The following is a 15,770-nucleotide window of genomic DNA, read 5'->3' on the forward strand; positions in this document are numbered from 1 at the left end:
GGATCTGCTTACCACACGATACTAGGTCCGTCCTATTTACACATATTCCATCATCTGTACATACTTGAGTAGCTTAAAAATGAAAATATAACCGCACATCAAGAAAGGCATAAACATTTTGCTGCAGATACATATAAGACATCCGTGCATGTAAGTTGATAAAAGATAATTTTGTTAGAAATGAGCAACATGAGAGTAAGTTTACGATACATTTTGTTTTTGTTTAAGTTTAATCTGTAACTAAAAACGAACTCCAGTCGAATCTCGATCGGTCAAATATTGGTTCACCACAGCTCGTATAAGTTTTAATGTTAATCTGTGTCCATTTAATATAGTGTTAACTTAACTATACTATGCTCGATATCAGAAATGACGGTGAAAGATGCACCATGATAAAGAAGAAATCATATCTTGATGCATTGATTATATAATAACTTAGCATTACTTTACTCACCAGTTGTACTTTCGTAAATGCTTTGTCTTTTGACTAAACATGTATACCAGCCTTTATGGTAGGGTTGGTCTATGTCGTTTTCTTACAAATTAGTTCACTATCTGAAGTGGACGTGATTCCTGTGACTGATACAATATCCCAAACGTTGAATAAAATGGTTATGGATTGTTTTGCGAAAAAGGCAAACTCACACAATTAATTAATTTACTTACATGTACATCTGTCCCCACATCTGTCAGCAGCTCCAGCGCTTAACAGCAATGCTGGAAGGATAAATAAAAATATAGTTTAGATAAGCAAGTATTTCACAAGGCAAAACTGTTTATGTCCTGTGATTTAATTTGTTTAGTTTTCACAGTATGTATGAGTATATATGATGAAATTTCATTTTCTCAACTGTGTCTCGTAACAAATTTCTATTTACTTAGGTGCAACTTAAAAGAAAATAACTTGGAAAAGTTTTCCGAGTGTATTTCATAAACACTATTTCAAGACACGAATAGTGAAGTTTCTGCACACTTTGCACAACAGAAATGAGTTACATTAACGTTGCAGGAATGTCTATTATTCGCATTTTAAAGATGTTACTAAGTAATAGCATGTGTTGTAATGTGCCATATATGAATATTTGGTAAATTAACAAACGAGAGTCACGTATTTTGTCTCTACTATCCATATCTTTTTCATTTTGGTATTTTATGGTTCTTTCTTGTTTTTTTGTTAACTTTTGGTTTAAATTTACGCACGAAGTTTTCATGAGTTAGCGCGGGTTAGTTCATTCGAGGTTTACTACACAAAGCGATAACACGGAGGTTCGCCAAATCCTGACATAGTATTTACAGCAATATGAGGAGATGGTCTTAATGTCATTTATTCTGTAAAAAACATAACTTAAATATTTCTGTAAGAAATTCATCGATTTATAATTGGATGGCAGTTCACGGACATTACCCAGTTTTCTTTTTTTTCTCGTATTGTTTTTGTTCTGTTTGGCACATTTATTTTATCTACTAGAAACATTGATGTTAGTAAATACTTGGAAAGTAGGGGGTGCCATATATGAATATTTGGTAAATTAACAAACGAGAGTCACGGATTTTGTCTCTACTATTCATATCTTTTTCGTTTTGGTACTTTATGGTTCTTTCTTGTTTTTTGTTAACTTTTGGTTTAAATTTACGCACGAAGTTTTCATGAGTTAGCGCGGGTTACTTCATTCGAGGTTTACTACACTAAGCGATAACACGCAGGTTCGCCAAATCCTGACATAGTATTTGCAGAAATATGGGGAGATGGTCTTAATGTCATTTATTCTGTAAAAAAACATAACTTAAATATTTCTGTAAGAAATTCATCGATTTATAATTGGATGGCAGTTCACGGACATTACCCAGTTTTCTTTTTTTTTCTCGTATTGTTTTTGTTCTGTTTTATCTGCTAGAAACATTGATGTTAGTAAATACTCGGAAAGCAGGGGTTGGAGAGAGCCTTTTCGCTGGTCAGAGCCTCGGATTCTCCCAACCTCCCCCCTCATATATAAAAATATTATAAAAATTAGAAAAGAGTTAGGGTTGGGGCAGCTGGCTCGCAGCATACGATTAACCTGTCTTTCTGGGTAGTTTTTAGATGAAATTTAAAAAAAAAAAATGCGTAAAGATTAAGATAATATGACAAGTATTTGTCGTATTACATATGAACTGTCCATCCTGTATTCTGCCTTATTGTATATGTTCATAAATAGTCCGGTATATGTTATGCTTCCTTTGGCATATTGATTGCTTAAGTGCATGCATATTTAGAAAGAATTATGGTATTTCTGACTATATATATTTTGAAGGCGTTCCATTGATGTATTGTGTTATTGTGATATTGATTTGTTATAAGAGCAGTAGTAAAACACCATCTTTGAAACCTATTTTGTGTTTTGTTGTTTGTTTGGTATCAATTATATAGTAAAGGAAAGAAATAATTTATTTTCGGTCGAACGAAGTTAGGGAGAAAATAAGCCACTTGGTATATTAAATCGGTCAATAAGATAGCTAGTCACGTAAATATGTTGATATTTTGGATATAATATATCCTTTAACGTTCAGATAAAAAAGTGGAAAACCGAGGTATCTTTGCTATCTATTCACTATTGACCTCATATGCAGTCACAGTAACTGTATTGGTATCAACGTCCGAAATTAGCCGGTTTCGTTTTATTTTGCTCTAAGTAGAATACCATTGCATACTACAAAATATGGAGTGGAGTCGTGGAGTGGTGATCTTGGAGAGAAAAATTTGAATTAAATGAGATTTTGGAGTCAAAATCAGATATTTTATTTTTATCATACGAGATGTAATGAGAACATGATAAAAGTCATATTATAGAAGGCAAGTTGGGAAACGTGGATGCTGTAGATGATTATAATAATAATTATAATGATGATGATGATGATGATGACATGCAGTTATTGCTGCGTTACATGATGATGATCATGCAAAAAATGCTGATATTGCTTTTGTCAATGTTGTTTTTGATAATCCTGACGAATGCAAAATGCTGAGGATGATGTTAATAGCACTGATGTTGATGATGTTGTTAATTTGTTGAACTGAGAAAGATAGGGAAAATTATGACAAGTAGTTATGCTGTTACTTTAAGATGTTGTTGTTTTGATTGTGTGTGTTGTTGTTGTTGTTGCTGCTGCTGTTGCTGCTAATTACAATGGTGGTGATGATGATGATGAGAGAATATTTTCATAATGATTTTGTCAGTAATTATGAGAATGGCATGCATTATGATAATGGCATGTATTATGATAATGATGATTGTTATATTGTTGTTACTGATGAAAATTAATTATGTTTGTGATAATAAAAGTGCGACTAAAGCCATTCTGTTTTGAGGTGAGTCTACAGTGAAATGCATCAACTTTGTATAATTAATGTTTAATCATCATGATCGTCATCACTATAATCTGCATCATAAAAATCCTCATGGTCTTTTAGGTAGCAGGGTACACTTAGATTCGAAAATTCTTGGCACGGCCAGGCTTACATGTAGCGAGTCGTAATATTGCACTTTCCTAATGAGCAGAATCAGGGTGGCCATTTTATAAATTGTGTGCATGTTTTCTGCTTTTAATTAATGACAAGATAAGGACTCTCGTACAAGAATACAGAAAGTTATCAAAACGAAAGTTTTACACCATCCATTAAAAATAACATGTCAAAATCGTCAATTTTGCACTTTTTGAACAGCCTGCAATGATTCTGCTGCAGGAACAACGTCCAATTTTATTGCATTTCTCAATTTAATAGTCCCTACTGAACTACAGGATATTAATGGAATGGGGGCCCATCCATCTCGTTTTTTCACAAAATAGCAAAAATGTTCATCAATCAACAAGCATGGAACCCTTCTATGATTTGAATTTCCCGCGCCAATGTGACTCATCGATTCATACAAAGCTAGCAGCAGTTAGTTTTACAACTGACATCACAATTTTACATGTATCAGCTGTTTAAAATTTCTAAAGAATTAACAATCATTACCTCTCACTTTAATTTACAGACATCCAAAATCACGAAGTTCTAATTATTACAAATATTGACGGGGCCAAAATTCGAAGTGTACCCTGCTACCTAAAAGCAATATTGAAATCGACAGCTCATAATGGAAATTTTTTAATTCTTAAAACCATTTTCATATCAGATTTGAATTCATCATGCCAAACTTGACAACATTTTTTAATGCAATATACGACTAAAAAAAAACATTAACTGTGTTTACATTATACATCAAACAGACTGGGTTTATCAGTCCAAGTCAAGGCATCCTTCCTCATCATTATGCTTTTGAACATCGTATTCTGATCTAGTGTCAGCAAAGTAGAGACTACAAAATTTCTTGAAAGATAACAGGTGACAATAAATAAAATTTGCTTTTGCTGCGGAAAGGTTTTACTGCTAGAGGCTTTAAGGTTAATTGGTTTGACAGAAACCATCATTATCATCTTTTTCATCACTGCCATCATCATCAGCCACCACCACCATCATCGCTGTCAACATCATCATCATCATTATCATCAACACCACCACCACCACCATCATCACATCGCAATCATCATCAAAGTCACAACCATTATCATTTCCATCATCATCATCATCACCACCACCATCAAAATCATCAACATAATCTCTACCACCACCATCATCATTGTCTAGCATAGTCATCATTATTGCCAGTTTTTCTTGATGTTTTTGCTGATGACCAAGAATAACAGCATTGTTTAGTTGTAACAGAACAGTTTGTTTGTTATGTTGGGTTTAACGTCGCATCGACACAATTACAGGTTATAGGACACCGGGCACATTTTCATGCAGTCTCGCCGGGCATGGGTATGTTTTTGACAACACAGAAAATGACGTCACTCGACATTCAGCTATTCCCGGAAGTAAAGAAAATGAAAGTAGACAGGCTAAACTTATTATTTTTATTGGTGATGACTATGGTGATGGAGGGATTTGTTTTGTTGCTAAAGACAAGGTAATGACATGTACTGAGACTTTGCTGCTTGAAACTTTCAACTATTTTGTTTGTCAATGATGATAAATTGGTTTTCAGGATAATATAACATAACATAACATACATAACGTTATTCGACATAAAATTGAAATATTGATGACGATGATGATGAAAAATGATAACGTAGTTGCTGAAATACCTTTTCGTCCTTAAAGACACAAACAACAGTCCACATTGTTGTAAACATGATTATAAAACAAATCATCATCATTCTCGTAATCATTATTGTAACTATCAGTCTCTTGTATTTTATCAATAATACATTAAATCTGTTTCTTCATTCCAACAATCACTATTCTTATTTACAACAGCAACAAACATTTATTGTTATAACTTCGTCTTAAGTTATTTTATTTTCACCAGTAACACCACTGGTTTTGTTCTGAATAAATTTCCATTTTTAAACTGTTTCAAGCTTTGGACGAAACACTGTATTTAATTTGACTCCAGAATTTCACTCCTAAATTAGACTCCAAGGTCATCCAGACTCAACTCCTAGACTCCATATTTTATAGTATGCACACTGTTTATTGTGTTTTAGCGGCATTGGCCTTTGCCGCAACGTTTCATCTAAACTCAATTTATTGAGCGGGAAACATGAATGTGACATAACCACCCAACGACATCCGCATATTTTATTATCATGTTTTAAATCTGTAAACAAACCAGAAATAAACAATACATAATCTTACTTGTAACAATAAATGGTGTTAACAGCATCTTCATTTTATAATAGCTCCTTATTATTTTAAATTTTCTTCTATCTCAAACGACAAATATTTTGCAATGTTTTATCACGTGAACTATTTAAGGATGGTAAATATTGACATTGATAAAACTCTTGATAACATAATGCAATATGGCCCGAGAGCTCATGGACTTTTATTGCAACACTTGAGGCCAAAAGAAGTTTATACTTTTTTGGAAACAATATTTCATATCCTCCATGAAACCCCATTTCTTAAGTGTCAAAGCCGTGCCTATCTATATTTTGTTCACTTATGTTTGTGATAGGGGAGGTAAAAAACAAGGAAGAATATCCAACAGGGAAAGCCACGTTCTAAAAACACAGCCTCCCCAAACGCGCACACGTTCAACACACGCAAACAACACACACACAAAGCAAACACACAAGGACAAAACAAACAAATAAAGGAACACAGTGGGGCACCGCTTTGGAACGGTCAGTGGCAAAACCACCACTGGGGACCTTAAACCGGTTTATGGTGCACCTAACCTCACTCTTACCCCCACCATGTTCCAGCCACAGGACAGTGTAAATAAAAGTTATCCCCGCTAGGTGAAACCCTAACATACGCAAAAGCAACAGAAGGCATGTAATGTAAAACACAAAAATGCTCTTGTGTATATATATATATATATCCAAAATGTATTGTAACATATATATAAATGCAATCCTTAAGAACCTAAAACGCATGTACTCAATGCCTTTGCAGAAGACAAAGGCGCGACGAAACAGGCCAGAAGACGGAAATCAAAATACCTCAGTCCTGGTGGGATTTAAGAACTACTTATAAAACTCACTTAATATTAGGGGGTAGGGTAAAGTTTACGTCTACAAGTTTTTTCACTGTTTAATTACAGTAACTACCTGATTGTCAGTAAATGTATATATGTCAAACAATGACAGCAATAAAAAATTTATCAAAAAGGAATGAAGGACAAACTTGATATTCAAGGTCAAAGGTCAAATTTACGTAAAAATCACAAAAAATTGGCATATTTGAAATTTGTTTTTATTCTTAAAAACTAGTTTGTTATCATAAGTCACTCATCTTTATCTATGTAATGTGTACATACCAGCCGAAGTCAGAAATGCAAATCTTATTGCAAAAAGTCAAAGTCAACTCTGATAATTGAAGGTCAAAGTTCATTTTAATGTAAAAATGTGAAAAATGTTACCTTTACTTTTTCTAATCTGTTTATAATATGTCTTCACATTATTAGTCACTGAAGTTAATTCGTTTTAATGTTTGTATGTCAGGCAAAGTCAGCAGTGCAGATGTAAAGCTAATATCAAAGGTCAAAGGTCAATGTTGTGTGAAATATCGCATTAATAGCTTCCTGTTAGAAATATAACAGATGTTTTTAATCATTATTAGAAATTGCTCGTGATTTATTTTAATGTATATATGTCCTACAATGTTAGTAATAAAGATATCGTCTGAAATCAGACAAGTTCAAATGTGATATTAAGGGTCAAAGGTCATTTTCAAGTAAAAGAATGATAAAAATAGCTTTTTAACTTTTCTCCTTGTTAATACTATAATGTCGATATTAGTCAATGATATCAGTTCATTTTCATGTATAAATGTTAAGCGATGTCTGGTATGCACATATAATTTCAAAACATTCAAGGTCAACCATAATATCAAAGGTCAAAGTAAAAAAGTGAGTAAAATGTTGCAATAATATCACCTATTTGTAATAATTTTTATTGTTTAAAAGTATTTGTTTTGTCATTTTAGTAACTGATCGTTATATATGTCAGATGATGTCATGAAAGCGAAAACAAGTCAAGGTCAAGCCTGGTAATAAAGGTCAGGGGTCATTTTTTCTTTAAAAGATCAAAATGTAGCATACTTACTCATTACTTTGTTCAAAAATAGCTTGTCATTATAATTCACTGTTACCAATTTATTTTAATGTATACATATCAATCAAGGTCAGCAATGTAGGTCTTATCCCAATACGTCAAAGGAAAACCTATTATCAAAAGTCAAGGGTCAAAATTGTGTGAAAATTCGCAAAAACTGTTGTTTTTTTGCAATGATTTTTCTTCAAGTTAATTGTTTTAGAGTATTTTAGACAAAACTAGTAACTGATCATTATTCATTTTAAAGTACATATAACAGATGATATCATTCTTCCTTAATAATGACAAATTAGTCAAGGTCAAACCTGACATTAAAGGTCAAAGGAGAGGGTCTTCAAGAAACTGGCCATTATGAAAAAACTGGCTGGAACAAGTAAGGCAGCAAATGAAAAGATCCTACAGCAAGTCTACACAGGCACCGTACGGCCTATAGCAGAGTACGCAACCATCTCATGGGTAATTGCTTCCAAAACCAGTAAAGACAAACTAGACAAGGTTCAAAATTCAGGCCTGAAGATAATTCTCGGAGCAATGAAAACATTTCCAGTAAAAGAAAGGAAAAGACAGCCAACCTTGAGCCATTAGAGACAATACGAGAGTAAAAAGCCCTTGTGTAGGCAGAGAAGGCAAAGAGATTACCATCACACCCACTCCACTCAAAACCCGAGAGCAGAACCAAGAACAGATTGAAACGACAGTCTCAACCATATCGTCAAAGAACTGCAAAAAGGGAAAGCAGTAGCACTGGACACAGAGGCAGAGCCGCTTGTGCCCGATGAATGGGTTCCTAGACAATGTGCTCCCAAGATCAGATTGGAGGTGCCAGGAGAAGAAGAAAAGGGAAAACAACATCAGGCTCACTAACAATCACTTACGCTAGAAATGATCAATGACCGTTATCCAGCTCTTGGATCCAAGCATATACCAATAAATCAGTAGAAAAAGCAGTACAGAATGCTTGGAGTGGTGCCTACATTAAATTTCCAGACAGCTCCACTCTCACAGTCTCTCATCCAGTCGGCAAGAGATGCTCCAACTTCAACTTCAGAGCCGAGATGCAAGCTCTCACATTGGCCACACAATTGTATGAACGAGGAGAAAAGGGACAAAATATTGTTTTCCTAACAAACTCCGAGTCAGCTCTTCAGGCTCTCTAAGCAGATCCATCAGACATCTTAACGAGACAGCTGCTGGAAAACATCAATCTCCTGTCTGAGAACAACAATGTAGCATTTCAATGGAGTCCTGCACATGTGGGCATAGCCGAAAATGAAGCTGCGGACAAACTTGCAAAGGAAGCAACCAAGCAAATACAGCCCGAACCTAAAACTTCATACAGAGAAGCTCAGACCCTACTGAAGAACAACTTTGCGTCAGACTGGAAGAACATAAATGGAGGCTACTTGCCCAATCATGACAGTCTACACAAGCTAATCAGGCACAGCCTAAGGACTATCCTCCGTCTACGCCAGCGACCTGCAGAATACGGTGCAGTTCATTGCCGCATCTAATCTAAAGATATAAAACGGCCACAAGAAGATGGAACGCAGTAAGTAAGTAATGGTAAACATTAAAATGAATTAACATCAAGTTATAACGACAAGATATTTTTGAACAAAGAAATAAAATAACAGTGCTATCCCGAAAATGAATTTTAACCTTTAACATCAGGGCTAATCTAGACTCATGTCTGATGATATCGTCATTGTTGACATTAACCCATATATATATATGAAACTTCAAGGAATAACTATATGATACTAATAATGACAAAATACCTTTAAACAATGAAAAGTATTGCAAAAATGTTATTTTTTGCGATCTTTCACACATATTTGACCTTTTACCTTTGATATAAGCTTTACCAATCACTGAAATTAGATCTGCATTGCTGACATTGCTTTACAAATATACTTAAGAAAGAATTATTTTCAATGAAAAAAAATTGACAAGATAATTTTTAACGAAGAAAAAATTAAATATGCTGTATTTTGAATTTTTACATGAAAGTGACTTTTGACCTTTAATGTCAGGTTTGACCTTGACTAATTGTTCATTATTATTTCAACAGTGATATTATCTGTTATAGATACTTTAAAATGAGTAATGATCAATTTTACTAGTAGTGACAAAAATACCCTAAAACAATAAAGAAAACATCATTGCAAAAATGCTTTTTTTTGCGAATTTTTACAAAAATTTGACCTTTGACCTTTGATAATAGGTTTGCCTTAAACTTACTGGGATAAGACCTACAGTGCTGACCCTGCTTGACATGTATACATTAAAGTAAATTGGTAACAGTGAATTATAACAAGCTATTTTTAAACAAAGTAATGAGTAAGTATGCTACTTTTTGTGATTTTTATACAAAAATGACCCCTGACCTTCAATACCAGGTTTGACCTTGACTTATTTTCTCTTGCATGACATCGTCTGACACATATACAGTAAAATGAACAACGACCAGTTACTTAAATGACAAAACAAATACTTTTAAACAATAAAAATTATTACAAATAGGTGATATTATTGCAACATTTTACTCACTTTTTTGACCTTTGACCTTTGGTATTATGGTTGACCTTGAGTGTTTTGAAATTATATGTGCATACCAGACATCGCCTAACATTTATACATTAAAATGAACTGATATCATTGACTAATATCAACAAGATATTATCAACAAAGAGAAAAGTTAAAGAGCTATTATTTTTTTTTTAAATTTTAACTTGAAAATGACCTTTGACCCTAAATATCACATGTGAACTTGACTCATTCCAGACTATATTTTTATTTTGGACATTGTGGGACATATATACATTAAAATAAATCATGAGCAATTACTTATAATGAAAAAAGGTATCTGTTATTTTTTAAACAGGAAGCTATTCATCCGATTTTTCATACAAATTTGACCTTTGACCTTTGATACTAGCTTTACCCTTGGTAGTTTTGGGTTACATCTGCACTGCTGACTTTGCCTGACATACAAATATTAAAACGAATTAACTTCAGCGACTGATAATGTGAAGAAATATTAAACAGATTAGAAAAAGTAAAGGTAACATTTTTCACATTTTTGCATGAAAATGAACTTTGACTTTCAATTATCAGGGTTTGCCTTGAATTTTTGCAATAATATTTGTATTTCTAATTTTGGCTGATATATACACATTACATAAATAAAGATGAGTGACTTATGATATCAAACTATTTTTTAAGAATGAAAATAAATTTCAAATATGCTAATGTTTGTGATTTTTACATAAATTTGACCTTTGACCTTGAATATCCAGTTTGTCATTGTTTGACATATACACATTTACTGACAATCAGATAGTTACTGAATGGGTTTTCATGGAGGATATGAAATATGGTTTCCAAAAATGTATAAACTTCTTTAGGCCTCAATTGTTGCAATAAAAGTCCGTGAGCTCTGGGACCAATAGTATTGAGGAAGTATCTCAGTTTAATCTCTACAACATCTTTATTACAGTTTCTCTGAAGTTGGCGGACCAGCGGCCTGAAGTCAGCGGCCTAGCGACCTGAAGTCAGCGGCCCAGCGGCCCAGCGGCCTGGCGGCATAGCATTATCGTGTATTTCTTGTAGAAGAATGCTTTGTATGATAACATAAATATAAAAATAACTATGAATACAAACGTTAAAAAGAATGTTGCTTAAATATTTGAGAGTACACTTACTAAAAAGAAAGAAAGTCATGTATAAAATAAAGCTTTGTTCAATATAAAACACAAAACAGCCTTTTTAATTGCCCTGAAAATTTCTGATCCAGCGGCCTCGCGGCCTAGAATTTCTGTTCATAAAAATCCTTAAAAACAGTCAAAAACGCCCAGTCTAGTCAAAATATAGCATTTTATGTTTTGATTAGATTGAGTGTTATTTTTTTTACCAGAAACAGCCTTAATGCTATGTATTTATTAGATTAAGCGGTTTTGACTGTTTTTAAGCACCTTTATGTATAAAAATAGTCTAGGCCGCTAGGCCGCTAACTTCAGTCCGCTGGATCAGAAATTTTCAGGGCAATTAAAATGCTGTTTTGTGTTTTATATTGAACAAAGCTTTATTTTATACATGATTGTTTACTTATTTCTTTTTAGTAAGTGTACTCTCAAATTTTTAAGCAACATTCTTTTTTATGCTTGAGATCATACGTTTGTATTCATAGTTATTTTTATATTTATGTTATCATACAAAGCATTCTTCTACAAGAAATACACGATTATGCTAGGCCGCTGACTTCAGGACGCTTGGCCGCCAGGCCGCCAGGCCGCCAGGCCGCCAACTTCAGTAAAATTTTTATTACAAATGTTACATGGCTATACATAGAAATCCAATGTGCATGTTGATTTAAATACACTAACTTCATATATAGAAATTCCTCATCAAATTGATTCAGGCTAGAGATGTAAATCTACTGTTTAGAGTTAACTGTTATGCACAACAGTCATTTTGTAAAACAACTTCCAGATTTTTTTAGTGGAAGTACACATTTATACTGCGCCTAGCTATACATGTATTAGGTGTGCACTTTTTAAAACCTTACACACTATTGTTTATAAACACAAAGAATGTTATTTTTATGTTTATATAGATACTATGAAGTAATTGTTCATATCTTCAAATATGAATTTGGCTCTAATAATATATCTTTAAACAAATATTTTTTCCTAAATAGCTTTAACACTGGACTCCTAGACAGGGTGGGGCAGCCAATTTGTAAACATAACGATATTTTGAAATCACCACAAGGTCGAATATTTCACAATAATGTCTCACACTGTATGACCAAAGGTGTTTATCTTAAAATCAGAAACGGTTGAAATGACCTCGTCAACAAATTGATTTAGTCCTCACCAATTTAAAAAGTTGTTCATCGGTTTCGCCAAACACAAACAAATATTTGTTTTGATTTGCTTGCGCTCGCCTCTTTGAAAAACATCTGGTAAAAATGTGTGGGCGCGCTACAGTTAACGGACGTTACAGTGAATACATGATCATAATGCAAGCACGAATTGTTTTAAAATGGACTTTAATCACAATGACCTGAAATGTGTCATGTAACTTATTTAAGGTTGCATACTTCCTCTGTATAAATGATCGTAATTCAAGCACCTGTTGTTTAAAAATGGACTTTAATCACAATAAAAACATACTACGTACACACAATGACTTGAAATGTATCATGATACTTAATTATAGTTGCATATTTCCTCTCACTTAGTGTACCGTTTTCCCAAATGCGTCGTTACCAAAATTTGATTGATATCATTGAGGAACGGATGAATAAACTTAAACATCAACCTACATTATATTGTTAGAGGGAAATACGTTTAAGTACATTAGTCGTTTTGTTGGGTTTAATGTCACAACGACAAAATTACAGGTCATATGGCGACTTCCCAGCTTTGATGGTGGAGGAAGACCCCAGGTGCCCCTCCGTGCATTATTTCATCACAGGCAGGCACCTTCCGTACGCCAGCTGGATGGCTTTCTCACATGAAATATTCAACGCCTCGAGTGACGCTCGAACCCATATCGATTAGAGGCACTGATTTGAAGTCAGCGACCTTGACCACTCGGCCATAGAGGCCCCCATGTTTAAAGACAGGGCATTTTTCTATTTGTTTTCTTACCTGTTCAAACGTCTGGAGTTTAGTTAGCTAAAATTCAGTTTCAGAGATGTTTCAATACTATTTTTGATCTGGTCGTGACCGTCAGAAAATAAAAACAGGATCAGTTAAATTATTGTAGCCAGAACTACAGCTTAGTAACTATACGAAAGTGGGTGGGATAAGAAATTTGCCTTCTCACCAATGCGGATCTTCAATTTTTGAAATCCCTGCTTAGAATAATACTAATGCACGTTGATCTCTATATCAGACCTTAACACAAAAATAATCCTTGAAAAGTGCAAGACTTGAACAAATGCAAGATTTTTTTCACAGTTATTTAAACCTTTTACAGTAAATACTTGGGTCACGTGTCTATGACATCATTACGCTTGAAGGTTATGCTTTGCTGTATATTTCATAGTAGTATTTCCAACCACGTACATCATTTGATTTTATGTACTATGCTTTTACATTTTTCAATCAGTGTTGTTATTTCAGTGTATTCTCTATCTCTATTGAATTACTGTTAATGTAAAGGGTTGCACTTTCTATGTATGTAAAGTCGAATCTATACCGACTGGACAAAATAACCAAATTTGAATGAAAACTTAATAATAGTATAACTAAAAAAAAAATAGAAAGGGTCCCCAAGGATTCAAGTAACAGTATTGTTTTAAGCACATTTCAAAGTGACCGCTAGCAAATTCAGATATATGACTTTGTACCCGGATTCAGTTGGCTTTAATTTTACAAAATTGTTTGAATCGTTGAAAACGATAAAAAACGCCCACAAGGTCAATAGTTTACTATTTTCAGCACTTTTCAAAATTGCCGCCACTGAAATCGGATCCCTAACGTTCCTTCTAGTACATTTGAGGCTAGATCCATATTAAGAATATACAATTGTCATCAAAGTAAAGGATTTCCAGAGAGGAATAAATAAGCAAATGCAAATAAAATTGATGGCAGCTTTCAATTTTAGAATACTAAACAAGGTGATTAAAGACAGGACATTAGATAGTACTGACGAGAAACAAACTCTATACTATAATTGCTCAATATGGAGAGAGCAGATCTACGGATCGATCCACGGACGAGGCTATGTTCTTCGTGACGATTTGATAAAATACATTGTGTCTGAAATCATTCGTCCTCCACCTCTGATTCATGTCTGGATGGGGGCAGTTACATACAGAGAACAGGTTTGTACTGGTACAGAAGTAGTAGGGTGACTTTCTGGCTTTAAAAAATATGAACCTGGACCCCCCTCCCCGTACAACAATATAAGTTATATACCAAAATGTTCATAGAAGTCTGAAGTTTATGAAACTACCGGCATAAATCGGCATAAATGGTGGCGTTCTGAGAAATCCAAAATGGCGTCCAAGATGGCCGCCAAAAATTAAAAATATCATTTTTTCAGCTTTGTGGACCCCAGTGTTGCACTTAATGATTTTAATTATGTTGTATGTCCTTAAATACACGGATACACATTGGAATTACATTATTTAGTTGTTTTTTATATATATTTCTGTAAATTTTGCAAAAAAGTAGAAAACTGATCCCTCGGAATTGGTTAAATTTAGGGTATTGGGTGTTATTTTTAACAGCAGGTAAAAGAATATGACAAAATGTATATGTATTTATGCTCAGATATGAAATGTAACATTCAGATAATGAAAATATATACATAGAGTTAGAAATTTTTTTTTTTTATAATTCATAGGCTTTTATAAGTGGGTGGGGTAATTTGACATGAATTTTAGAAATAAATGTAAATGGTTAATATGACAAGAACCTGACATTTCCTATCAGCTCCAAGCACTGTTTGTATATATAATGTTGAAAACATGTTATATTTGGGCAAGAAGAATGTGTAAACTGTTATGTAGAATCCAAGATGGCTTTCAAAATGGCTACATTTTTCACTGAAAATAGCCAGACTTAAGAGCACTGAGCATATGTTGTTTTATCTTTTCTGACTTAAGGTATTAGGCCCCTAATAGTAATGTTTAAAAAATGGCATTTGCTGGGTATATTCTTACAGTTGACCGTGCTTCGCACTTAATTGCAATTTTTTAAAAACTTTTACCGTGCCGTTTTTTTTTTATAAATTTTGTGTAATTTACGGTATTTCCTCAAGCTCAAGTAGAGACAAATTTCAAGTGGTGGCCTTTATCCAAAACGTTTGCAGAGAATTCATTATACCATTATTTTTTATGAAAGAAACATCAAACTATTGGTAAACAATTATAAAACTTAAAATAAAAACTGTCAGTATCATTATTTCTAGGGTGCCTCGAGTAAACGGATTTAATGAGACAGAATTCTAACTCCAACATTGAGAAATTAAGGTCGAATCCTGTGGGTCTGTTTTGAATTTTGCTCACTTCATTCAAAAATAACCTTGGGGCAGAAGTAAAACCTACCTACATTTCTTCCACAATATGTAATCTAAAGAATGAAGGCAAAATAGAGAACTTTTACCGC

The 15,770-nt window shown here is 33.7% G+C and overlaps 1 protein-coding gene and 1 long non-coding RNA gene across 3 annotated transcripts in view; both read right to left on the reverse strand.

The window, feature by feature from the left end:
• LOC128554475 (uncharacterized) overlaps positions 1 to 15,770 on the reverse strand; it is a 54,449-nt gene that overhangs the window by 3,452 nt on the left and 35,227 nt on the right. The window lies entirely within an intron of this gene.
• LOC128554476 (uncharacterized) lies at positions 11 to 5,827 on the reverse strand. Its single transcript, XR_008369620.1, has 3 exons — positions 5,720 to 5,827; positions 667 to 717; positions 11 to 72 (listed from the first exon to the last, which is right to left on the reverse strand). It is a non-coding gene; the product is annotated as an uncharacterized LOC128554476 (long non-coding RNA).

Source organism: Mercenaria mercenaria, unplaced genomic scaffold (assembly GCF_021730395.1).
Source record: "Mercenaria mercenaria strain notata unplaced genomic scaffold, MADL_Memer_1 contig_5065, whole genome shotgun sequence".
NCBI classification, from domain to species: Eukaryota; Metazoa; Mollusca; class Bivalvia; order Venerida; family Veneridae; genus Mercenaria; species Mercenaria mercenaria.